This window comes from Suricata suricatta, chromosome 5 (assembly GCF_006229205.1).
Source record: "Suricata suricatta isolate VVHF042 chromosome 5, meerkat_22Aug2017_6uvM2_HiC, whole genome shotgun sequence".
Classification (NCBI taxonomy): domain Eukaryota; kingdom Metazoa; phylum Chordata; class Mammalia; order Carnivora; family Herpestidae; genus Suricata; species Suricata suricatta.
In genome coordinates, this window is record NC_043704.1 from 78,880,947 (window position 1) to 78,908,937 (window position 27,991).

Sequence of the window (27,991 nt, forward strand, 5' to 3'; positions counted from 1 at the left end):
TGTCTGACTTCGGCTCAGGTCATGATCTCACGGTTCATGATCTCACGGTTCGTGGGATCGAGCCCCGCGTCGGGCTCAGTGCTGACTGCTAGCTCAGAGCCTGGAGTCTGCTTCAGATTCTGTGTCTCCCTTTCTCTCTGACCCTCCCCTGCTCGCACTGTCTCTCTCTCTGTCTCTCAAAAAAAATGTTTTTTAATTCCAGTTTACTGTTTTGCCACTTATGTTCATCAGGCATTGACCAAAATACACATGCACAGATGGCCCTGAGCAAGACTGTGGAAGTACAGAGGTGAATTAAGATACAGTTACTGACTCGTGTCACACAATCATTTGCCTTATGGGCACCAAGTGAAGGTTAACTATTGAGTGCTGCAATACATAAACATTACAAATACTAATTGTGATGTTAAAAGTACAGGACATAATTAACAATGGAAAACTGGTTTAAAAAGCAAACCCTGAAACAGGCTGCAGTGTATACACACACACACACACAAAACACAGCATACTTCACTATAATGCACATCAGGCCCATGCAACTACAGGTAATCCAGATTATGCTCCTAACACTTTCTTTGTTTTCCCAATTTTCTACAGTGAAAACTAGTTACTTGTGTATTCAAAAAAAGGCACCAATAAAATGCTGGACATAACTAAAGTGCACTAACGGTCTCGGAATTCTGAGTTCCCAAAGAGTATTAAATCTAGATATTTGACACCTTAGTCTCTCACTCGAAAGATCCATGTGTGTGTCTGTGTGTGTGTGTGTGTACATGTGTGCCTCAAACACACGTGTATGGTTGGTTCTAATGAAGCACAACTGTGGGACCTTCGTGGAAGGAGGAGGGACAAGCTGGGCAGAGGGAGACCGGACAAGCCCTGGGAGACAGTGGTCGTCTCTCAGAGAAGCTGGAACTGGAGTACACCAGAGTCGCTGCTGATCAGAAGAGTTATTCCAACACAGAAGATGCGTGGGACATAGAAAACCAAGAGCCGTTTGGTCGGACTCCTAAACAGGAAAAGAAGAAGGGCAGATCTCCCAACCACAGGCATTGGCTTGTGAACCAGCTGCCTCTCTGAGGGGCAATTCTATGTGCCTATTCCTGGGGACAAGCAGCAATAGCTAAATTACCTATTTAATAATGATCCATGACTAAGCCTTATACTACAAGGGCCAGAAACATTACACACATAATTCTCCGTAAATCTGTTCGTCTGATTTGTTTAGAAACTGCCATTAAAAGCATACATTTGGAAGGGGAAACCAGACCAGAAACACTGCAACTAGCTAAGGGAGAGCTAAGGGAGATCTGACACCTTCAAGTTCGGAAATATTTAGTGAGCACCTACTATATGCCAGGCACCATAGTCGGTGTTTGTACTGCAATAAGGAATCAAACAGGGGCAGACTCTGCCTTCACACAGCTGAACTGTGGAAGAACTGAGAAAAAAACAATAAAAACAAAAAGTAGATGTGGAATCCTAGCACTTATAGGACACAATAGGACACAATATTGCAGTCACAGTTCCAATATTTGACTGTGCAGGTCACACTATCAAAGCTGCTAATGGGTGCAGGGGTGGGGGCAGATTCTGGTTCATAATCAAACATATTTGACAAATTCACACTAAGAGCTTGGAGAAAGTCTACAGCAAAGAAACATGTCTAAATTTGCATAAGCTGGCATTTCTCAAATGTGTCCGACCCACAAGCATTCCCCTTTTCACGGAATACCTATCAAAAGATCACGGAAAACTAACATTTAGCAAAACTCAGCTTGCAAAATGCACAATAATGGCTGTGCCAACAATATTAAATCATCATCAAGTGAGTTCTTTTAAAAAAAGAGAGGAAGGTTCATTATGCTTTCTATAAAAATCCACAAACTTTTAAGTTTTGACTCTTGAAGGTATGAAAATATATTTGGAATTGTTCATTTCCCAAAATCTAAGAGAAAGAGACTTTGGTGTATGTCCAAACTTAGCAGAGAATTGTGGACCTGTAAATCCAGCCTCCTCCCAAACCCCAAAACCTCCAGCGACCACTGCCTACCCCATGTGGCTCTGAGCTAAAGCAGAGGCACCACAGAAACAGGCAGGTGGCAGAAGAGGGCACAGTGAGTAATCAGCATGTGACCAGGTGCTAGAGACAGAAGACACAGAGTCACAGGTGCTCATAGAAAAGTATGCAGCCAAGTTCTCATAGTCTATTTCAGGAAAGGGGAGTGGTTACAGATACTGCTGACAGGAGGGAAAGCACAGGCCATCCCTCAACCCCTCCCTTTTGTTTTAAATACCTTTCCTGTCAAATATGTCAATCCATGTATCAAGAGAAATGGAGGGGAGAGGTCGACTTGTAAAAGAGAAAGAGTTCTGAGTTGAAAGTCGTCAGATTTACGTTCAACAGTCATTATCGAGCCAAGATCCCATTTTTCCTCTGATGACCTTCTCACGCTGCTCACTCACCTTCACCTCTAGTTATGGTGTGGGTTAGAGAGTAGCCACCAGCCTCAAATCACGGAGACCAAAAATTTTCTCACTAAATGGTGTTGGGACACTTAGATAGCCATTTGGATAAGGACAAAATTAGATCCATTCATCACATCATACACAAGAATAAACTGCAAATGAATCAGAGATCTAAATGTGAAAAATGAAATTATACAGGCCCTGGAAACCAACACGAGTGAACACGGCTGTTGAGAAATGCTTTCTAACCATGATCAAAAAACAGAGCAATGAAAGAGAAAGTCGATAAATGTGCCTACATAAATATACAAACTTTCACGTGACCAAAAAAAAAACACTGTAAGAAAAGTTAAAAGACAACAAGTTGGAAGAAAATATTTATATTTCATAAATTAAGGGCTAATTTATAAATACATTTAAAATTTTTTTAACGTTTATTTATTTTTGACAGAGACAGAGTGTGGGGTGGGCAGAGAGAGAGGGAGATACAGGATCTGAGGCAGTTCTGAGCTGTCCACACAGAGCTCGAGGCAGGGCTCAAACTCAGAACTTTGAGATCATAACCTGAGCCGAACTCAAAAGCTCAACCAACTGAGTCACCCAGGCATCCCTTTACAAAGACATTTTGAGGGGAAAAAAGACCATAATCCATTGAGGAAAATGGGAAAAATGTATGAACAGACAAATCACAAAAATGAAATTTATAAAATTAACAAATATGATCTTCAAACATAAAAAATGTTCAACTTAACTCATAATAAGATATATGCAAATTAAAACTACATCAAAATAGTATTTCTCACCCATTGTGCTGGCAACAATTCAAAAGCCTGATGATATGCTGTGCTTGTGGATTCTAATGAGGCCTTCCCATAGAGAGGAATCCGGCACTGCCTATCTAACACAAAATTTGTCTTTGACCCACCATTCCCACTTCCAAGAATATAGCCTGAAGATATACCTCCACTACTATGAAAATAAATATGAATAATATTACCCAATGCGTGAAACCATGCAACTGTCCAAGTATAGAAAGAGAGAGAGAGAGAGAGAGAGAGAGAGAGAGAGAGAGAGAAAGAAAGAAAGAAAGAAAGAAAGAAAGAAAGAAAGAAAGGGAAAAAGAAAAAGGAAGGAAGGAAGGAAGAAAGAAGGGAAAGAAGGAAGAAAAAGGAAGGAACAAATGAACGAACGAAGGAATGAAGGAAGGAAGAAAGGAATGAAGGAAGGAAGAAAGGAAGAAAAAGAAAGAAAAAGGCAGGGAGAAAAGGAAGGGAGGGAGGGAGGCAGGAAGGAAGAAAACGAAAGATAGAAGGAAGGAGACAGGAAAAAAAAGCAAAGAATTTTTATTATTTTTTTAATTCTTTTTATTTTAGAAAAAGAGCATGCAAGTGCAAGGAAGGAGCAGAGGGAGGGAGAGAGAATGCCAAGAAACCACACTGAGTGTGGAGTCTAAAGCAGGACTCAATCCCACCATCATTGCCTAAGCCAAAATCAAGAGTTGAACGCTCAACCTACTGAGCCACCTAAGTGCCCCTATTTTTTTTTTTTAGTTTATTTATTTATTTTGAGAGAGAAAGAGAGTGTGAGTGGAAGACAGGGGGCAGAGAGAGAGAATCCCAAGCAGGCTCTGTGCTATCAGCACAAAGCCCAGTACAGGGCTTGATCTCAGGAACTGTGAGATCATGACCTGAGCTGAAATCAAGAGTCAGATGCTTAACTGACTGAGCCACTCAGGAACTCCAAGAAAATAATTTTTAAATTTTTTTAATGTTTATTTAATTTGAGAGAGAGAGAGAGAGAGAGAGAAACCACCAGCAAGAGAGGGGCAGAGACAGAGGGAGACATGGAATCCGAAGCAGGTTCCAGGCTCTGAGCTGTCAGCACAGAGCCCAATGCGGGGCTCGAACTCACAAACAGTGAGATCATGACCTCAACCAAAGTCAGAAACTTAACCTACTGAGCCACCCAGGCACCCCAAACCCAAATATATTTTAAATGAACAACATAATGACACCAGGGGTTTGGACAGAAGGTCCATAAAGGAAAAAACAAAAAATTCCTAAGCTTAGTATTTGACAATAAATGCTCAGTCTTAGGCAGGGTTAAAGTTGCAAGAGGAATATCAGAAGCAAATCCTCAGCTGTTTTTAGTAGACTTGTTTTGTGTCGTAGTACAAGCTAAAAAAATCATCATCATCATCATCATCATCATCATCATCATGATTATTTATTTGTATATTCATATATACATATATGAATATATATAGCCACGTAGCTGCAAGCATGTGTATATGTAGGTGATACAGATACATACAGATGCAGGTATATGCCTGTATACTTTTATTTGTATACTTTCCTGGGACTGGCCATCAAAAGGACTTATGGCCCAAAGCACCACAGCAGCCATGAGCACAACTAGTGTTCAAATACTGATCCCTAATCCCTAATTCTCCACTAAAACAAACCAGAAAATATCGAAGAAATGGTTTATTTCAGAGCACAGGCAGAGGTGATGCAACAGGAAACTAGAATAACCTTTTATTCCAGCATATAAATAAGTGCTAACAATAAAAACAAAGATGGGAACCCGCCCCAAGGACATAGGAACTAGACGGAAGGGGCTCTCAGGGGGCAAATCTGGGGCAATCTAAGCATCAAAATACTTACAGAGTGCTAATAAATTATACAGGATTGAAACAGAAGTCGGGAAGTCCATTCCTATATTAGAAACAGAGAGAGAAGGGAGGGACTCTCGCTAAGAGTAGAACACAGAATGCCGATGATGGTGGCGAAGGCTGTACTGCAGACAGGACAGCACGATTTTGCAACTGTCCCTAAAACACTGGTTTAGGCAAGAATTCAGGGGAAATGTTTGATGAGGCGCAAAAATAAAGTATCTTACGGATTGCTTAATAATTGCAAGGGAAGGGCACCTGGGTGGTGGCTCAGTAGGTTCAGCATCTGACTCTTGATTTCGCTTTAGGTCCTGATCTTGTGGGTCATGAGATCGAGCCCCACATGGGGCTCTACAATGACAGTGTGCAGCCTGCTTCAGATTCTCTTTTCTTGTCTGTCTGTCTGTCTGTCTGCCTGTCTCTCTCTCTCTCTCATTCTGGCCCTCCCCAGCTTGCTCCCTCTTTCTCTTTCTCTCTCTCTCTCAAAATAAATATATAAATTTTAAGAAAAATCATTGCCAGGGAAAAAGAATAACTATGAAGTGGAGCACGTTGTCCTGGAGGAGGCCAGAACACCATTCGTGCAAGGTTCCAGCAGGGAAGACACTAGATCTAAACACGAAGAAACAATTATCTAACCCAAACGAGGAGTGACGTGGTTCCTAAAAGGAGGGGCACTGTATTCTTCAAAAATGTCAATGCAATGAAAGACAGAGAAGGGCTGTGTAAGTGTTCCGAGTAAAAGAGACAAGAGTCATGACAACAAAATGCTGCTGCCTGATCGCAGGCTGGACTCTGTCCTGGAGGGGAAAAATGCTGTCAAGACCATAACTGTTGTATAGACAGAGTAAAGTACCCAATCAGTGTTAAGAGTCCTGAAGAAGGTAACTACAGTGTGAATATGAAGATACTTTATTATAAGGAAATACACACTGTACTTAGAGGTGGAGGACCATGATCTATGATGTATCATGATATCTGCAGCGTCTCTCCAATACTGTAAAAAATAATTACATATTTACATATATATAGTACATATATAATACATAAAATATATAAGATATAATAGAGAGAAGGAAAAGGGAAATGCAAATAAAATAAAATGTTAACAGATGAATCTGATGAAAGCACATAGGTATTATTCGGACTATTCCTATTCTTGCAAATTTTTCAGATTTGAAATCATTTATAATAAAAATTTAAAGAAAAACTAACCACTGAGAAAGAGAAGGAAAAAATGTAGCAATTAAAAATTAGCTCGGGGCACCTGGGTGGCTCATTCAGTTAAGTGACCGACTTCGGCTCAGGTCATGATCTCGCAGTTTGTGAGTTCGAGCCCTGCATCGGGCTCTGTGCTGACAGCTCAGAACCTGAAGCTGCTTCAGATTCTGTGTCTCCCCCTCTCTCTGCCCCTCCCATCCTCATGCTCTGTCTCTCTCTGTCTCTCAATAATAAAATAAATGTTAAAAAAAATTTTTAAATTAAAATTAGCTCTATTTTCTGGCAGGATTTGAAAATAATAAATTAATTAATCCCAAAGTCCATCGTTCCATATAATACTTTCAGGCATATGTCTTTCATAGCTACTCAAAGAATTTTGTAGATTTTACTTTCTTAACACAGGAGAGGATTCTAGAGTTTTTTTCTGAAACTCCTGGAGATGAACAACGCCTAACATACCTAGGGCCAGAGTGGCTATGTAGCCAGGGCTACAGTTACAAGATTTGTAGGTCAATGTGAGCCTCTGAAATTCCAGTTCCCCACATTTGCAATCCGAGTACTATTTCCCTTCTAGAAAGAGCAGCAAGTTTATAGCTAGAAGATGAGCTGCAGCTAACAAGCTAATAGCCAGCATCAATTTTTAAAAATCTATCAGCCGTAGCCTTTGAGGTTAAGTATCACCAAAGGGATAAAGCGAGGAGGAGCAAGGAGCACTCTTTTTGTCAAAATAGGGATCGAGTCACATGTGCTGCCTTCCCCTACACATCTGAACTTCCCAGCAGAAGGAAAAAATCAGTGAATCAGGCCTTGAAGTTTCCTCCCTGAATAAGTTTCGAGAGGAAAAATAAAACGATATGAAGGTTAGACATTATGAGGTCAAGAACCATCAACCAAATGGAACGTGATGTTTAAACAGAAATAGGTAAAATATCTGGGAACAGGAAGCAAAAATCTCAGCCCTCTGATTCCAAAACAGGCTCTGCTGACTGAAATACACACACACACACACACACACACACACACACACACACACACACACTGCAGCTGAATACTAGGTATTGTTCCCTTCCAAAAAGCATTAAAATATAAAGGTCAGTTAGCTTAAATGGTATTTTATTGCACATACTTTAAAAAGACCTTGGATAATTAAAGCGGTGAAATATATTCCTTGCTATCATTTCTCAATGTTCTTAGAAGCATAAAAAGAAGGCACATCCCCATGTCAAAAATGTTAACTCCTTCTCTTCTGTACACGTTTCTCTCAGGACCTCCCAGAACTGCAGTCTTCCGTGCCTCTGTCATCTGCCAGTTTCCACTCGTGTGCTGGGGAGTGAGGGCCCAGCAGTGCCACCCATGGAGTAAGCCAGTCATCAAAATGCCAGCAAAAGCACAGGTCAAAGATTAAGACCAGATCAGTGGTTCTCCCAGGAGCTTATTTAAAGTAAGACTCAAGCTCCGGGCCCCACCCGCAGGCATTGTGACATCAGGTGAGAGGCCAAGGGATGGGCTTTTGGTTAAGTTCCTCTGGAGACGTCAACAGGTGGCCTAGAAGATTCTAAACTCCTCTGCAGTTCCTGAGCCGTCTGCGTGTCCTTAGACCGGGGCTGACAGCATCATTTTGGTTCTCACCCTGGTTCAGTGTCCACAAAGATAAAATGGCACAACCGAGAAACCAATCTCTCTAGGCTGTAACAAAAAGTTAATAAATTTTAAAGTGCTTGGCATATGTGAATAGCAATTTTTATCACCTTCCTTATGTAATATATAAAACTATTCCTTAAGTTTTCAGAAGTATTGCACTCCTAACAAATAGTCTATAAACACTTTTAAGGCTCTAAAAAAACAGCCTTGAGTACTTGGCAGCTAGTATGTTGGTTGTGGGCTGTGTCTGCTCACAGAATCACAGATCCCAGGGCAGGAAAAGTTCTCCAGCGGTCAGCTGAACAGCCCTCTGATTTTCAAGCAGAAAAGAGATCATCACCCCATTTCACAGATGGGTCAAGTGAAGCACACTGCGGGCTCCACGCTCCACGCTGACATGCTTCTCTGACTTCTGAAGGCCAGAGACTTTCCGGTCGTGCTTTCACAGCTGAATATAGCGCTTGTTCTGGTTCATCTGGGTGACCTGAACCAACCAGAGCTCCCTCTCCGGCCTTGGTTCACTACCCTCTAGCAAAGCAGGCTGGGGCTCCGTAACCTCTCACGTGAGGAGGTGAAATGAAAGAGAAGTCCTCAATGTCCGTAAGTTGTTAACTCACTAAATGGATTACTGACTTTGAACAAGACATTCTGTGCAAGAGGGCAAGAATCCCCTATCATTAGATATCAGAACCGGAGCCTGGGAGCTGACAAGGGGCAGAAGATGTCCATCTCAAAGGATGGCACTGAATTACGAGGTGTCTGCTTCCTACAGGGCTTCCGAAAGTTACTGAAGTTGATGGTTAAAGGGGCCCAGAGGGTCATCCTTCCCATTTAAGGGCAGAAAAATAAATAAACTCCTAGAAATAGATGTCTACTCCCAAACCTCTCAAGTACCACAGATTTAATATTAATGGGGAAAAACAAGTTCCGGAAATCGCCTTTTTTAATAATCTCATTTTTAGAGATAAAGAAATAATGAGGAATAAAGAAACTGACTCAAGATAACAAAACAATTAAGAAGCAGATAGAATACCCAAGGAATTCTCAGTCATGTCTCCATTCAAAAAAATCCTCACATCACATCACACTATTTTATGGTATCAGTCAAGAAATAAAACAGAAAACTTTGACTATATAGTTCAACAATTATAGGCAAGGGGCGCCTGGGTGGCTCAGTCAGTTGAGCATCAGCTTTGGCTCAGGTCATGATCTCACGGTTCATGGGTTTGAGCCCCACATCAGACTCTGTGCTGACAGCTCAGAGCCTGGAGCCTGCTTCAGATTCTGTGTCTCCCTCTCTCTCTGACCCTCCCTTGCTCACACTGTCTCTCTCTCTCTCTCAAAAATGAATAAAATATTACAAAACATTTTTAAAATAAAAATAAATTTAAAAATCAATTACGGTAAAGAAACAGAAGTCTTTTTCTCCTCCCAACATATTAAGAAGATTTTATAAAAAATGGGAACAGTAAAGGTAGCAGATCATATTTGCCATTATTTTATTTTTTTTAAGCAGGGCACATCCAAAAGTAAAGCTATTTTGATCCACCAAAAATGTGGGGAAGGAAACAGGGCTTGTTATTTGATTATTAAGTTTATCCTGCAGGCTCCACTGAATGGCTGGTATTATCATATAAGCTGGCTCCTAGGAGGAGGTGAAAGGCAGTAGAAAAGCAAAGGCAGTGGCATGAAATTCAAGTCTGCAGACATTCACTGAGCATTTTCTCTGTGGACGGCTCTGCGCCAGAAGCCATGAAGAACACAATTATGAGAAAACACTAGCCCTGCCCGCAAACTGTTGAAAATCAAATGAGGCAGATTTATGCAAACAATTTACCCTAATTCAAGCCTTGAAGGATAACACAAAGAAGAAGAAAAAAGAAAAACTGACACCAGACCAAGGATGAGAAAAATCGTCTCTAATACAGCCCAGGGGACCCAGTGTGACAATGAGGACATTAGGAGGGGCAATCACCCACCACAGCCCCCATGGTGCTCCATCAGAGAACCACAAATGCTCCACAACTTCTGTCAGCACCTCACCAAGCTGAACGATTTATGTCTAAATGTGCCTTCCCTGCTCCGGACCCATCTCCACCTCTCTCTCTCTTCCTGCAATTCAACAAACAACCGTTGATTACATGCTGCATTCAAAGCCCTGGGCTGGGAGAAAAACTCATTAGGCAAAGTCCGTGTCCTCAAGAAACTGACAACCTGGTGAGGAAACACAGGATCAGCGTCTACCACTCATTCATTTAATGGACATTTACTGAAAATTTACTATATACCAAGTACCAAGGGACATGTTGAGGCTTCAAAAACGCACAAGACATGGCTGATTTCACAATCCAGCAGGGAAGACAAACACATAATACTGAATAAGCACCATGCAGTGATATCAGGCTTAAGAAGAGGTGTGTGAACCTGAAGCTGTAAGACAGGAGGTTACTCGGAGAGGGGTGGGTTATCAGGAAGGCATGGCAAATAGCACCTCTACACCTGGTAAGTATACTTCTGACTCAGATACAAGGTAGAAAGAAACAGGCATCCGACAAAGACACAGACAGCATGGCATGAAAGAGGCCCCAGGGTTCTTCTGAGCAAAGCCTGGGCTGGAGGGCAGGGTAAAATGTCTTCTCATTGCTTTGATAACTCACAGACCAACCAGTGAATCCGATCTGGAGAAACTTCCAGAAGGTCACCCATAGGTAGCAGCAGCAGTAGGACTGGCACCCAGAACTCAACCCACCTTGAAGGTGCTTCTCCCCAGGCCCACCCTGGTCCTGTGGGACTGGCAGTGGGCGGACCACCCTCAGCTCTGCCACCTGCCATCCGAGGCAGTGGACTGGGGAACCACCTAGGAAGAGGCTCAGAGAATGGATAAGAGGGTCCTATCTCCACAAAGCGGACTTTTCTCTTAGTGTTGACTTGAGGAGGCATGTTTGTCCTTATTTTTTTTTTTTTGAGAGCAAGAGAGACAGCAAGAGCAGGGGAGGGTCAGAGAGAGAGGAAGACACAGAATCTGAAGGCAGTCTCCAGGCTCTGAGCTAGCTGTCAGCACAGAGTCCGACGCAGGGCTCGAACCCACGAACCGCGAGATCATGACCTGAGCTGAAGCCAGTGGTTCAACCAATTGAGCCACCCAGGTACCCCAGCATGTTTGTCTTTGAACACTGCCAAATGGGGAGTACCTGGGTGGCTCAGTTAGTTCAGCGTCTGTCTCTTGGTTTCAGCTCAGAGCATGATCTCGAGGTTCCTGAGTTCAAGCCCCACGTCAGGCTTTGCACTGGGGGTGAAGAGCCTACTTAATATTCTTTCTCTCTCCTTCGTGATCTCTGCCCCTCCCCCCATTATGCTCGCTCTCTTGCGCGCGCTCTCTCTCTCTCTCTCAAAACAAATAAACTTAAAAAAATAAAAGAAATAAACACCGCCAATGAAAAGCCATCCCCAGCTTCCTATAACTGTATATGATAAGACGTGGACCTGAATTCAGAGGAAGATCAGAATGAACATTCTAGAAACCTCCTTCTTCCACAATGGGGAAATAGGCCCACTCACACCACAGGTCAGACAGCACCCGAACAAAAGGTCTAGCACATTTTACTAAATGCCCCCCACTTGGTGGCCCATGACCTCATTCTCACAGCCCACGTTTTTGGTCACCTTGAGAGAATGACAGGCAATATAAAAGGGCAAGCCTGCTGTCAAAAGGATATATTAATTAACTGGGTACTGCGCAGACAGAGCCTAAGAAATGAAGAAATAAAGAAAGACAGAGAAAGAAACGCTTTCAAAGTCTTCTCTCAAGCTTCTCAAAGGTCCTTCCCAGCCCCCGCCCCCTGCACTGTCACCCACGTCCTTGGAGGTTTGCTCTCTCTTTCAGCTGCCCCGGCTCCCACCGCTCCCTGTCAGCACCCAACAGCAAAGGTGGGAGAGGACTGCCAAATTCTGGTGAATCCTGAAGACTTCCTTTCTGAGTCATGGAAAACCGAAATAACTCAGTGGGGGGTGGGGAGGACTTGATAACGAAACACAGTTTTAAACCCGTTCCCACTAATTTGTTCCTCTGTGGGGTAGAACTCCTGAGCACGGGAAAAATGAAGTTTCCAGAGCTGAGGCAAACACGGGAGTTTTTTGTTAGGTTGTGTCAACTGTCACCGTGGCATTTCTCATTAGGATTTTTCTTACTGTCATTTTTTTGTTAAATTAATTATAGTTTGATCAGTGTGGGAGCTATTTTGAATCCATGGGACTTTCCTAACCAGATTGTTTTGGCATTTTAAAGTCACTCACATTCAGGGCCTAAACAATATGGCAAGTATCTTTTTCTCTTTCTTTTATGCTCAAATTCTAAACAAAAGAACCATCTGTTCTCCCTCTAAAAACATCAGCCCTTGTTTTCATTTTCCCGTTAATAATAATGCCTCAAACCTATACCATGTCTTCCTGCAACCTGCTTATTAAAGCACTTTGTAGATACTGTCTCGTTCAATTTCAACATCACCCCCTATCAACTGGGGAGGAAGGGGAAATACTTGTCGATTTTTTCATCAGATAAGTGATTTTCGGATACGTAATAAATCTTGCACAGATAATGGAACTGTTAGCCTCAGAAGGGACCCTGGGGCCAGCACTGGCTCTTCAATATGTGAAAGGGAGACCCAGAAAAGAGAAGTCACTTCATGTTCTATTTGTGTACTTAGCTGTCTACCCCTGACTGAAAGCTGTGAAGATAAGTACCGCATCTTACACGTTTTTGTATCTCTGGCACCTGATGCGTAAAAAGTGTTCATTTAAATATTTGTTGAGTAAATGGAAATGTTTGTGAATAGTTCCACAGGTGGTTGTGGCAGCGCTGGAGTCAGAGTTCAATAATCCCATCCTCTTAATAAGTGTGTTGCTCTAATAGTACCCCATAGGGCAGAATATAAGAAGAATCGAATAGAGACACCACCCAACTCGGGGCTCAGGGCAGGGGCGGAGGGGGAATAAGAAACAGGCCTGTGTCTACAAGTAAGAAATGTGTTGAACAAATACAGTAGGGATCACCAAGTTTGGCCCCTGGCCACGCTAAAATTTAACCCATGTGAAGGCTGACTTTCTACCAATTCTGCTGTGCTCCAAGTACTTGGGGATTTGGTGGAGCTATTAAACCTTAAACTGACTGGAAGAACCGATGTGTGTTCATGCCAAAGTACAGAGTGTCTTCATACACCCATGAGCTCAATAGGAGCATCTCCTACCCTGAGATTTGCCCACATCACTGGCTGTAACTCGAGAGCGCCTAGACTCTCGGGATCATGAAATCCACCAGCCCAGACTTTTCCAATGAGCAGAGAGGTCACTGAAACAAAAACCTTTTTTCCATGTGCCTCACTGGAAATCTGCAACTCATTTGGCATGTTTTTCTTATTTTCTGAATGGCCTATTCCCCACTGCTACATTTCGAAGCTAAAGTAGAAATCAATTATTTCTGGAAAGGCAAGTTAAATGTGGGATTCTGTCATTGGAATTGCTTCTATGGTAGTTGCTCTAACAAAGTCAATAACTCCCTAAAGATTCTTCAAAAATAGTTTGTCCGTGCAGACAAGAAAGCTGAAGGTCCGGGGAGAGAAGGATAACATATTTTTTAAGTAAAAGAATAAATCAGAGCTGAAGAGAGTTCAAGTATATTACAATGTGATCTCACTGAAGGGAATTCGTTTCAGATAGGAAAAAGAAACAAATTACTTACAAAATATAAAGAAATCAACATAAACAAACCTTCAAATAATTCTGATAATTTTTTAAAGGGGGAAGTGGGAAGGGGTAGTAGGGAGAAGAGAAAAACACGGGGGATAAGACACAAACCCTAATATGCTGTGTCTGACACGCTCCTGTCCAAGATTGTCCAGCACGCGGTGGGGAACAAACGGACAGCATGTACTTCAGGACAAACAGCTGCGGAGAGGTCCCCTGCACAGACAGCGGCCACAGCAGGTTGAATCATGCTATGTTAATAGTCCTTTCCTCGCTCACCACCCTCTGCTCCTAGAGCCTTCAATGTCAAGGCCATCCTGTGGGCCATTTATCATTCTTGCAGCCCCTACACAGAATGAGAACCCTCTCTCCATATGTTCCTGACAGAAGTTCGCCCTTTTCTTTTTCTTGGTTTTTTTAATTTTTTTTTTTTTTTTTGACAGAGAGAGGAAGAGGGCTCACGAATGAGCAAGTTGGGGAAGGGTAGGAAGAAGGGGACAGAGGATCCGAAGCAGGCTCTGCACCGACAGCAGGGAGTCCGAAGCGGGGTTCAAACACATAAACCTCGAGATCATGACCTGAGCCGCAGTCGGACGCTCAACCCACTGAGCTACCCGGGGCACCCCCAAAGTTTGCCCTATTCATACCCTTCCTGCTCTCGGGGTCACCATCAAAAATATCACCTTGGATCTTGCAAATATATCCAATAAATCCAGCACTCTCATGTTTTACATTTAAAGTGAAAGGATCCTACATTTAAGAAATATAAAAGAGCCACAAGATGTTACTTAACTGGTCTTGATCTCCAACCTTAACTTTGTCAGAGGATTATTTGTAAGCTTGCCATTGGGACGGTCAGTTAACTAATTGTCCATCTGATGTCCGATGAGGTACCTGTGAGGTCTGCAGGACCTGCACGTGGAGGCTTGTAGCCCTTGACATTCTCCTCTTACCAAGACTGTATCTGAGAAGAGAATCCCAAACTGCGCAGGCACTCCATCTCACAGGAGCAAATGAGTAAATACAATTTGATAGTGATGACCGGTACTTCTCCAAATAAGTACTTCTCCAAATAAAGGTTTCTATCAAAAGATGCTGCTGCTTTGATATTCTAAGTAGTCAGTTAAGGGGGATGATTTGGGGCAAGGCTCTCAAGCACTCTGGACCTCAGTTTCCTTTTCTACAAAATAAAGCAGTCAAACTCAGTGGGCATTAGACTTCCTTCTGGCTCAGAAATTCTGTGCCTATTGTCAAGTGGTCTCTCCCTCCTAGAATGCCAGTCCACACCGCAGCATCTCCTGCACAAACACAAGTGTACACGCACTCACTCTTAGTCTACAGCCTCGTCAGGCAAGCTGCACGCAGTTACCTCCCACATAACCCACCGCTGCTTCTCCGCGTAACACCTGATACAAGGATTTTTAAGGTAGGTCATAAGAAAGGAAAGAGACACATACACACCGTTTACACACAGACCTCACCTTGATATGACATCTTCTTTGGGTCCCAGTTGGGTCTTCATCACCCCAGACCCCGGAGGCAGCCATCTGCCAGCTCCTCAAGTCCAATGTCTACCTCTTACTCTCCAAGGCCTTGGACAAGTCATTTTACCTCTCCAGGCCTCAGTTTCCCTGGGTTTGCCAAACTATCCAAGAATTCGGACATCCTACTCTAGAGATCTGAAATTTCGTTAGAAATCAAGCAAACACCCACCAAAGCCCTTTATCCAGTGTTGCTGTTGACCTACAGGCGCTCCAATAAATAGAAGTGACTTTTTGCATGATCTTGTGCAACAATAATAATAGTGCGTCGATAGGGGCAAATACTTCTAATTTGTGCTTGTTTATTTGTTTATTGCCAGGCTAATGAAGTTACAGGCACCACCTGCCAATGGCCTTTGGAGATTCCACGATGCCCTTTTTTGTTAACAATGGTCCAGAAGTTCTAAGACTAAAAAGGCAAAACTGGAAACTACACAGTAAAAATGTAGAGCCTGAAATACTGTGAAAATGATTTAGGAAAAATAACCACTTCCTTCTTTAAAACATTTTTTATTTAACAATATGACCGCAATAATGATAGTATATAAAGTAATCATATAATTGAGCACAGAAAACACTGATTTGCCTAGGATTCCTTTCAGCCGTGTAATCAGCACGAACAGCAAGACCATAATACTCATGTTTCTATTTGTTGCCCTCAACTGACATGGTTGGTCATTTGTTTTGTTTTAAATAAAATGAGGAAGCAACAAATATATTAAATCCATCTGCAAAAAACCCATATTTGCATGTGGAAAACAAATAAGTGGGTGCCTGAATGGGTGATTAGGCATGCAATTGCCCATCTGCCCCAGCATCTCTGCAGGTGCGCCCGTCGCGGGAGCAGAGAATCAAAGAGGAGAGTCCTCAGCCAGGAGGGCGACAGATAGGAGGGAAACCAATACCCTTCGCACCTGGACTTGTTCTGAGCTATGTGCTGCTCTGCTCCCTGTGCCCACCTACCGCCCATGTATCTTAAATACCTTTAGTCAACCTTTCGTTATTCTTCTATGGATTCTCTAAATCACAAAGGCAAGTCTCTAAGTACTTCAATAGTTGCAAGTATATTTGTTGTTGCAGAGAATTTTGTGAGCCTGGGTGACCTCCTCTGCTAGATTCTTCCCCTCAGTCACTCCACCCCAGCCACGCTGGTCTCCTCACTTTTCTAGAATGTACCAAACTGCCTTCAGCCCCGGGGCCTTTGCAATGACTTTCTCTCAGCCTAAAACATTCTTTCTCCTCTTAGCTCCAGCTTCAGGTACTTGTTCATGTGGACCCTTATCAGGAAGAACTTCTCCCCAACCCCTGTGCCCTTAACCGGTCTTATTTTTCTTCTGAATATAGATTACAACAAAAATATTACATATTTACTCATTAATCTGTAGATGGCCTGTCTCCATCAAATAGGTTTGTCTGATTTTGTTCACAGAACCTGGAATAGTGTCTAATACACAGGAGGTGCTCAATAAATAATTGGGAATTAATGATCCATCATTATTACTTGCAAACCACTTCCCTAACATCACAGGTCTCTTCTGGAATAAGACAAAAGTCATGCTCTTCAGAAACTTCTATAATGTAGTAAGGAAGGAAGACTGAAAGTGTACTTATATAGCAGAGCAAAGGGACTCAAATGTTCTACTGGATGTACAAACAAAGCACTCTGATACTACAGAAAAAACAAATTGGTGACCGTGGAATAGGAAGGGTGGAGGGAGTCCATCAGAACAGAATTCTCTGGAAATACCTTGAAAAGCACAGAAATCATCCTCAAAAATACACTCAGTACAAAAAAAGTACTAAGACATCCTCAGTTAGCCTGCTTTCCTTCATCAATAATGCTAAGAGAAACAAAAGATTGCCCAAGATAAGTCAGCATTTATGTGTGCCAAGACCACGGAGAAAGGAAAAATCACTTTGCTCCATAAAGCCTTCATTTTAAAATGGAATTATTTAAATGCATATCAAATGTGCCTTCAGAAAATTCCAGACTCTCAGGACAGGGAGGACCTTAAAGGGCATCCAGTCCAACCTCTTATTCCCTCTACAAAGGACCCATCAGTATCAGCTTCTACCTGCAATGGTGAAGTCATCATTCCTCAAAAATGGCACAATCCATTGGTGGTCTGCCCATAATATTAAGTCCTTCTTCATATGTCTTTCTGTTGCGTTCACCCACTGACTGCTTCCAGAACTCCTTCTGAGATCACAGAGAGTGAGTTTGTGTCCCCCCTCCTCCTCCATGCCCTTTCTCTCTTCTCCACACTAACTACTGTCAGTTCCTTCTCTCAGCCCTCAAAGGCTCTGGTCTCCTTGTGCCATCCATCATCCTAAGCTTCCCTCTTCCTTTCCCTCATCTACCTCTCTCACTGTTCCAGGACCTAGAGTTCAAGCAATGTAGCATTCTGCTGAGAGGTAAGCATTTTGTCTGGGGCACCTAGGATCCAAAGGTTCCATGGGTTAACTCTGTGAGCCCTGACCAAATAAGACCCCGGCAGAGTCACCTAACTTTCTGGGTTTGACCTTGACATGCCATATTTGACATAAATCAGAATAGCATTGACATGATAACTCTTCGGAAGCAAGGGTATGATAACTCTTCGGAAGCAAAGAAGACAAACAGGTGAAAGGCATCTCCTGGCCCGACCCTACCTCAAGGATGTACAGAATTTGAGGAGTCTTGGGCCTTCAATAAACCAAGGCCCCTCTAGTCTTAGATAAACTCCACCTTCTCAACTCCCACACCCAGCCTGCATGGATAAATGTGAGATTAAATATACATTTTTAACCATCTCTGAATCTATGGCAGATATTGCTACATAATCATGCACTCTTTCCCACTCAGTCAGGATACAGCTTCAGAATCCTTCTCAACACATCATCAAAAGAATCCACTACCAATACCCCATGTGGCCACATGAAGTGAAACCCAAACCACTCATTCTTCACAGGAGGAAAATTGACACTCAGAGATAGGCCATGACCTCCCCATGACTGCATCAAGAGCAGAACCAGAGCCACAAGAGCCCCTTCCCCCATTCTCCTAGGTCCCCTCTCCTTTTCTAACTCTGATATGCCATGAATATGCTTTGATGTGGGGATAGGGGCTCACCACTGCAGGACGCTCTACGAGAAATACAGATAAAGGGACTCTACATAAGGGACAGAAGCTTCAGAGAAGGCTTGGAAAAAGAGGTGCATCTGAGCCAACATGAAGTCTGCTTTCTGTAGGAACCATTGTGTTGTATTGGACTTTAGCAGGAGAAAATTCAAGATCACAGTGGCAGTAGCAGTAGCAGGAAAAGCATCAGCAAAGGAATGGTGAGGACTCCGTGCTCTGGGAGGTGGCCATAGGCAGGTGGGCAGAGAAGTAGCCATACTGGAGGCCATGGAGGCCATGGAGGAGAGGAACAATGCAGAACAAGACAAGGTTAGAAGAGCAAACCAGAGTCTGTGTGGTGTTTCCAGTGCTAGTGTTTTGATTTGTTTTGTTTTGTTTTTTTAATTGACTTAAAAACCCAAGGACTTATAAATGGGAAAAGAAGATAAGGCAAGAGTGGGAGGAAAGGAAAGACTCTCTCTCCATTCTCAATGGGAGCGGGGCGGGGGGAGAGAAGCCTTGCTATAAAATGTATTACAGGAACACTTTCATTATGTAAAAGCCTATTTTGTTTTCATGTCGTTCTTAGATTACATCATAGAGTGGCTGCAGCCGTCTCGTACCATATTATAAATAAATCACTAGCTTAATCATAGAACGAGCCAGGGCCCTAGATTTGAAAGGGAAATATTAGATCATTTTTAATAAGTGATATAACTCAAGCCAGTCGCCATTGAAGCAGGGTGAGGTGATGTCATCGTAAAGAAGTCCAAAGAGGAACCAAAGAGGGTCAGGGCTGGGCAGGCCCAGAGAAGCTGCCATTTTCAAAGGAAGAGGTAGCTGATGGCAGCCGAGAGGAGCTCATCCTCTGGACAAGACAATCCTGTCATGGACAGCAATGTTTACTTTCCAAGTACTGGTGTCCAAAAGGCCTTCCTTGTGAAGCAGAGTGTGCGAATATTGTATTTTGTTCTCAGAGCTCCCATACTCCCAGATGCCAGAAAATATGAGCATAGTATGATGTCTGTATTTATGTTTTGGGAGCCACTGAGCAAAATTACAGACGGAAAGGCTTTTACTTATTCAGGAAAATATGAAATCCAGGGCGACGCATGCAAATGCTACAGGTCTAATCCAGGCCAAGGGGATAGTATGAGGCAGGGACACTGAGAAAATGGCCTGACACAGTAAACAACTGAGCGTAATTTCCAGCACTTACTGACTATTCAGAAAAGCATAGGCTAATGTTTCATGAGCACCAACCATGTGCTAAGTACACACTTAGCAGGCACTTTGTATACATTTGTGAACACAAAAGAATAAGAATCCAAGGCAGCTGCTATTTGCACCAGGTTTTCTGGAAACCAATTAAGAAACAATTAAGTGAGGGCACCTGGGTGGCTCAGTCAGGTAGGCATCCAACTTCCGCTCAGGGTATGATCTCGCAGTTCATGAGTTCAAGTCCAGCATTGGGCTCTGTGCTGCCATCTCAGAGCCTGGAGCCTGTTTCAGATTCTGTGTCTCCCCCTCTCTCTCTGCCCCTCCCCTGCTCACACTCTGACTCTCCCTCAAAAATAAACAAACATTAAAAATGTTTAAATAAAGAAACGATTAAGTGACTTAAGTTCAGGCAGCTAACACTAATAATGATAGTCTTCCCATTCCAAATTCTGTTCTATCTTGTTGCCTACACCCAACCAAAACTATTTCCTGTTATGGACTTTCAGTAAAAATTAATTAATAGATGAGCCACACTTTGAAAGCACTAATAACATAAAAAAACATCTTAGAGTCAAAGCAGCCATGGAGCGGGGGAGTCATATTAACATTCTGGCCTGCGACAGTCTCACTGACCCAAGCAAGCTTTCCTTACTTTGGCTTTAGGGCCACTAATGAGCTTGACCATAATTTTAAGGCTTCTATTTCTATTAATTTTTTAGGGATGTTAAGGAAGACTGGAAGGGAACCTGCCATCTTCTATAAAATGGACTGTCGGGTTTGGTTTTATAAAAGACAGTTTGGGGGTGGAGGTGGGGGAGAACGGGTGCTCTAGAAAAGAACTTTCTGCCAGACAGAAGGTATTGGCTGACGTTTTATGTCTGGTCCTGTCAGTCCCACAGCAGTACTGTGTATCGGCTCACTGTTCTTAATACAAATGCTATTCATACTGCAGAGACAGTGAGCCAAGTAACACTGATTTATGCAACTTTTCGGGACACAGCATGGCCAAACAGGAGATAGAGACCCTGACATTTAACTAAAGGGACAACATGAAAGCTCAAGACTCCAAATTTGAGCCTCTTTTCTCCCTAATCTGTTTCTGCGACAGGTTAGAGGTTGCAAAAAGCGAAGAAAACATGCCTAAAATTTGTATGGACTAATTCCAAAAGAGAGACAGTACAGAACTCTAGACGAGAAGCACTGGGCCAGAGACAAAGGAGCCGCCGAGGGTCCCTCCACTGGCTGCCGACGGCCCCCGGGCCCCAGGAGAGTCTGTCTCCTCTCCAGGTCTCAGTGTCTCATTGTACAGCAAAAAGCTCAAGCAAGAACATTCACCGCTCCTACCAAAGCAGCTCTACCTGCTAAGGAGGGTAAAAACGTAGAGGTATAGGAGCACAGCATTAATTGAAAACTTGTGATCTTCCTCAGAAAAGCCATGTCGAGTTTCCTTCTGTGCAATTCTAGCTCAATCTACATTCAGATTTTGAATGGAGTTCTCGCCCAGAATCTTCAAGGAAAGCTGGTCCACAGACGTGTGCTGAGTTCTCCAGTGGTCCCATGTGGCTCCTGCTCTCACCTTGGCACATGCCCTGTAACCTAGAGTCTCTGTGCAGACAGCCCCTGAGGGAGGGCCTCCTAGAACTCCATCGCCTGGTCCTCATGCCCTTGTCCAATCCCTCCCTTTGAGTGTGGGCTAGATCTAGTGCCTTGTTTCGAACAAACAGAATGAGGCAGAGGGAGTGTGTGTTCCGTCCAGCAGGAGGTTGCAGGAAGGCTGTGGCTGCTTGCATCCGGGGGATTCTCTCTCCTTCACTTGCTCGGAGGGAAGGTAGCTGCCATGTTGTGAGTGCCCTACGGTGAGTCCCTCATGGCAAACAACTGAAGGCACCCTCCAGCCAACAGTCAGCAAGGAACTGAGGCCCTCAGTCCAACAAACTGTGATGGCCTCAATCCTGCCAATGACCATGTGAGTGAGCATGTGGGTCAGTCCTCCCCAGCTGAGCCTTCAGATGAAACTGCAAGCCCGCAGACACTGAGACTGCAGCCTCAGGAGAGGCCCTGAACCTCCCATCTAAGCTCCTCCCAATTTCCGAATCACAGAGTGTACAAGATAATAAGTTCTTTGTTTTAAGCACAAAGTGTGGGGTCTGTTATGCACCAACAGAGAACAAAGAGAGCAGCCACATAAGAGAGGCCCAGTCCTGGTCCCTAACAACTCCACCCTTTTTCTGGAGACCCAGGAAGTAGACCAGAAGAGATAATCTCTCAGGAACTCTCAGGAGAAACCCTTGGCTCTCCCCTCACATACAGAGATACGTTCCCACCTTGTGATACATACCCAGGCATGCTCTGGCCACACAGTGAGGACCACGGACATAATGTCAGTGCAACTCCAAGTCAACATGACACTTTTGGCTGCAGTATATGATGGGAAATAAACTGGAGACTGAACCACACATGGGATATGATGGACTTCTTACCTCCCAGCCACATTCTGCTGTCAGTTACATCTACCCTCAAAACCTGCCCAGCCCTAGTGACCAAATGATGTCCACAGTTTTAAGATCAGATTGCCTCCTCCTGGGAATTTATCTCAACCTGTCCCATTCATTCCACTCTCCCAACCTTTCACATAAGCCCATGAGCACTGAGGCTATAACAGACCTCTACTTTCCAAGCACATATTATGTAGCCTTAGACAGATTTGGTGATTAATAAATGTGTGCTGTAAATAATACCTTTCTTACTAATGTGTATTTCTTGTGTGTGTGTGTGTGTGTGTGTGTGTGTGTGTGTGTGTGTGTTTTACTTATTTTTGAGAGACAGTGCAGCAGGATAAGAGAGAGAGGGAGACACAGAATCTGAAGCAGGCTCCAGGCTCTGAGCTAGCTGTCACCACAGAGCCTGACACAGAGCTCGAACCCATGACTGTGAGATCATGACCTGGGCCAAAGCCGGACGCTTAACCGACTGAGCCACCCAGGCGCCCCTCTAATGTGTACTTCTTGTACGTAGGTCTTTCTCTCCAACTAGAATATAAGCTTCTAAAGGTCAGGGACTGTGCCTAATTCACTGCGGTGTGTTAAAGACCCTGAAGTTTAGTAACTTCCAGACAAACAATGGATTAGGGCAGAGAACAAAGCACACACTCTGTGAAGTAGGGATAGATATTCAGCAGTAATCTACAAAGGACTCATGGGACATCCATGAGACATCAGACCACATAGGAATCCATGTAGGAAAACCTAAGAATTCCTCTGACCACCTAGGGCCCCGCCCAATATACAACAAAGATATCTCCACTGTGCTGAGGTCATGAAGTAGAAGACTGTGGAATTAGGAGGAAGGAAACAAAAGAGACAGAGACAGTTCTACCTTTTATTTTTATGGACAGCAAACATCTCCTACACGACATCCCTGGGTTACAGAACAGCCTCAGAGCCCCAGGTGGCTGGACGGGTTCCTGCTCAGACCTAGCAGGTCCTTTTGTATTTTTGAAGCAGGAACATAAAAAGCAATGAAAGCTGGCTCAGCAGATGGTCACACGTGCCCAGAAACCTCCTGACTGAGTAATCACAGGGAGCCAAGACATTCACCTCTGGCGGAAGTGACTGTTGCTTTGTTTCCGGCATAGACTAATACCTGATCCTTCTAAGGACCAAAAAGGAAATATTAAAAATGAAAGCCCCTTGGCTACCATCAACAATTGTACACTAGTATCAACAGAGGAAAACAATTTCCTTCCGGACTCCCACTGGGCCAGTCACGCCTAGAAAGAGGTGTGATCATCTAATCAAACAGAGCAAGAGCCTAACAGCTAGACTGCAGCTTCTAGGTTTCTCAAGCATGGAGACTTCTTCAGTCTCCCAAGTCCACCTCCTTTCACTTCCTGCTACCTAGAGCAAAATCAAATATGAAAAGTGATAATAGGACACAATGGCATTTCAACTTCAACCATTACCATTCAGCAAATTTCCAAGACTGAAGACAAATTAGTGCCCATCCAATCCTGGGATGGTGGGGCTACTGGGTTGGGAGGAAGGACGGACACTGAGCATATACTATGAAGCAGGCATGTGCTGGGAACTGCACATCACACTGTCTTATTTTTCTTTATATTCAAGATGAGTCATTCAACTAAAGAAGACAACAACTGCAATAATCTATCGTGTAGGGACCACACTTCCCAGTCTGCAAAACAGGTTGGTGTCTATAAACCCATCTGCTCTAAGCAAACATGAGAGGCAAGCAGAGCAATGAGTATCATTCCTAATTCCCAGATCAGGGAAACGAAGGCAGGGGCGATGTTGTTTTCCGGAGGTGCACATCTAATAACTGACAGACCTTCTGATACCCCACTCTGCTGCACGTACTGCTATTTTATGCACTCACAAACCTCTTAAGCCATACTGGTCCCAAAAGACTCATTCTGCCAGTCACTTGTTTTGTTCTCATAAAGCCATGTAGCCAGCCTCATCTGTGCTAGATTTCCTAAAACCCTCCAAGTGCAATGGAACGCCCTTGGAGAAAGGGACACTCACCACCTTTGGATTCATTCTTTCTATTCATGAAAATGCACTGTGCACCTACTATGTGCTAGAGATCCCACCAGACCCGAGATGCACTTGTGAACAAGAAATGCTGTCCCTCTTCCAACCGGCTTTTATATTTCTAAAGGCCATCATCATGTGTGCCCTCTGCCCTCTCCTCTTCAGTGTAACAGGTCCTGGTGGGACATCATCTCCAGGCCTCACAGCGTTCTTGTGCAGACAGTCCAGCTGGCTAATGTCCCTCTCAGAGGAGGAAGCAAGGACTGCCATCTGACAGCCTAGGGGAGCTCTGATAGAAAGTTCATGGTCACCCAAACAGTGCTAGTCCTCTTGCCACTCCCAAGCAGCACCCAGATACTCTTCTGCACTCCAGATCTCCCATGGGATCTGAGTGGGACCATCTCCAGACTCGGTTCCAGAGGAGGGCCCAGTGCACATGCCAGTCAGCACAGTCTCGTCATCTCGGCCTCAGTAACTGTGCAGGAACGTGCAATAACCCGGAAACATGGGAACATGGCAAACAAGGCTCTCTCTCCACCATAAGCACAGGAGGCACAGAGCCCAGGATACAGCACACAGAGATCTCATGACCATGGGCTGAAACTTCCAAGATGGAAGCCAACACAGAGAAGGCAGAGTGTGGAGGACTATAGGAAACAGAGCTGAGTCCTGTTCAAACTGGCCCTGAAGCCCACCTTCCCTTGGGACTTACCGGTTCCCAGCAAGATCGCCCACCCACCATGTTCTAGAGGACATAGCCTATTTAATACAATCCAAGTCTGCACTGGCATTTTAGAATGGACAACACTTGTGAGGGTCTTCCAGCTTCCTCCTGCTTAGGTGCTCTCTCCCATTCTGCCATTACACACTGGGGGCATTTGTTTTGAATGCAAGTAAAGCCCTGCGTCTTAATCACAAGTAACTTTAAACACCGAAAAAACTCAGGAAGTAGAGAAGGTAACAAAGATTCACAATTGATGCATAACGTGTACACCTGGGTCAAAACATTCAAGACCATGTGTGAAATTTTAACAAGTTGAAGTGTTTAAGAGTCAAAAGAGTGGATGCCAGCCTTTTATCTCATGCAGATCTGTTGGCACAGAGGTCAGTTGTTCTTTTGAGGTGCAGTTGATTAAGAAAAGGTGACAAAATGTAACTATAGACTCAGTTACACTTTTAAATGAAGTTAGGTTTTATCAATCATTACAGCATCTGCTCTGTTTCAGAAAATTATACCATAAACATGGCGCGACATATTGTTCGGCATAAAGCAAGTGCTCGGGGCACATAGGGGCTGGTCCCTGGGATGGAGACCACAGATCTCAAGTTCTAAATGGACGCTTTTTCCAGAATTTTCCAGTTGTTTTCCTCAGAACTCTGTCCAGCCCAGGGTAGCCCACACCATTATTCTTTTCACCACTCCTACCTTCTAGAACATGATGTGCTGTCCTGCCCACTGAACTCGGAATGTTCCAAAACACAACGGAAAGCTTCCCTTACCTGTTCGCCCTTCCCCTTTCTGCACATGGAACAGGATTACGACTCACATCCCACTGGAGCTCTAGCAGACCCTCCAAGACAAAGGTTCACACCCTTTGCCTGAGCAAATCTGGTGTCCCTTACCTCAAAGGGTTTTTGTGAAAATAAAACGAGATCGCAGAAGAAGCAGCAGCTTGCACAGGGTAAACAAAAATCACTCAGTAATACGACTTTTCTTTCCTCACAAATGCCTGTAACACTGTCCATTGATATTTTCATTTTGGTCTTTCCATTTCAAGAATGCTTTCCTCCATGCCAAAGGAGAAAGAAAGAAGCAACACAATTATTGGCAATCCGAAATCATCATTACTCCAAATTTTCTTCCAATTTCTCCTCATGCCTCCTTCCAAGAGCTGAGTCCTGCCTCTGCTTTGTCACACATTTTATCAGCATTGTTCTGTTCTGCCCATTGCCAATGAAATCAACTCAAGATAAAAAGAAAGAACAGTTTGGTTCTTCTCTGTTTCTTATTCCATCCCAGCTATCCATGCCCATGCTTTAAAAAGAAACCCTGGATTTTATAAACTCATTAAAACATGAACATTGATTATAAAAGAAGAATGTCTTCCCTTCTCCGCAGGACTCACCAATTAAGGAAAAAGAGCTTCCCTCCTATGAGTGCCCAGTAGAACAATGAACAAAGTCCTCAAATGAGAAGCAGGTGACTGTGTTCTGTCTTCGGCTTTGTTTCTGAGCCTCGATGTCCTCACCTGTGGAAAAAGCAGACTGAGGTCGCTTACAAATCTCTAGGATCTTACCAGCTTTAGAACATTCCAGTTTTATGAATTCACTGGCTAGCCATCCTAGGAATGGTGCTAGACTTGAAACTCCAAAAATGTGGTAGCTTCCCTCTATACCTGCTAGGCCCCTTAGTCAGCTCCTGGCATTTCTGCTGGACTCATTCATCTCAGTAACACTGAAAAGAGATTGTAGGCACCCTAGCCCTCATGAGAAAACAGCTTCATCCTTTTATTTTTTTTTATTTTTGTATGTGTTTTATTTATTTTTGACAGAGACAGCATGAGCAGGGGAGGGTAAGAGAGAGAGGGAGACACAGAATTTGAAGACAGGCGACAGGCTCCGAGCTGTCAGCACACAGTCCGACATTGGGCTCAAACCCATGAACTGCCAGATCATGACTTGAACCCAAGTCAGAAGCTTAACTGACTGAGGCACCCAGGCACCCTGAAAACAGCTTCATCCTAATCTCAGAAAAAATATCATTTGTTAGATATTCACACTTTTTTACTAAAAGTTTATTTATTTATTTGAGGGGGGGGGGGAGAAGAGAAAGAGAGAAAGAGGAGCAGAGAGAGAGGAGCAGAGAGAGAAGGAGGGAGAGAGAATCCAAGCAGGCTCCACAGTGTCAGCACGGAGCCTGACGCTGGGCTCAAACCCATGAGATCATGATGTGAGCCGAAACCAAGAGTTGGATGCTTAACTGACTATACCACCCAGGAATCCCAGATATTCACACTGTAGCCAAGAAAAAAATTAATAGCAAAATCTGAATAAATAAAAATAGAAAAAAATACGAATTTGGAGACAAATGTCTGACTTCGGGACTCCGTGAACCCTCTGAACCTGAATTCCCTTGTCTGAAACATGAGAGCCAGTGAGCAGGAGAGCACTGGACAATCTCGACACTCCCAGGCAAGTCAGCATTACAGGTTTTATTTCATGAAGACCTAGCGCTATTCTAGTAAGTATACAAAATATGTGCTTTGTACACGCAGGGGGAATCCACATACCAGAATAGCCACTACTTGCATTTTCATTGTTGACATTTTACACATTATTTAACCATCTATGAAATTGATTTGTGTATATTATCTCCTTCGGTCCTCAAACATTCAAGTTAGGAGGAACCTTAAAAATGACCCACATCAACTGTTCCAATGACAGTGGGAGCAGCTGGGGGCAGAGTCGGGAGGTGGCCCCTCTAGGAACCACAGTTAGTGACAGACAGTCCAGGACTCCAGTCCAGAGCTTGCTCCATGGACCCAATTTAAGCCATTTTAAGAGGAGGATGCCAAAACTCAACTCACTGGGCAGAGGGACTTGCCCTTGGTCACACAATCAGCTTTGGGGCAAAACCAGGACTTCCACATCCGTGTCCTAGAAACTTGCTAGAACACCTGCCGCTAGAAGCTCTCAGTATAGTCCAACGGCAGAAAGAAATTAAGTCAGGAAAACGGCACATAATCAAAATAAGCCCAGTAAAGCATGGAGTTTCCTGAGACCGAGTGGTCTTCAAAGACATTAGAATTCTCAATGCCATTCCACTGAAATAAGA

General features: G+C 43.7%; 1 protein-coding gene across 3 annotated transcripts in view; it reads right to left on the reverse strand.

The window, feature by feature from the left end:
- The window catches only part of LPP (LIM domain containing preferred translocation partner in lipoma), a 662,184-nt gene that overhangs the window by 570,038 nt on the left and 64,155 nt on the right, over positions 1-27,991 (reverse strand). For all 3 annotated transcript variants that reach the window (XM_029939645.1, XM_029939646.1, XM_029939644.1), the window contains exon 2: positions 26,283-26,405. The gene's annotated coding sequence lies outside the window, so the exon portion shown is untranslated. The remainder of the gene's footprint in view (positions 1-26,282; positions 26,406-27,991) is intronic.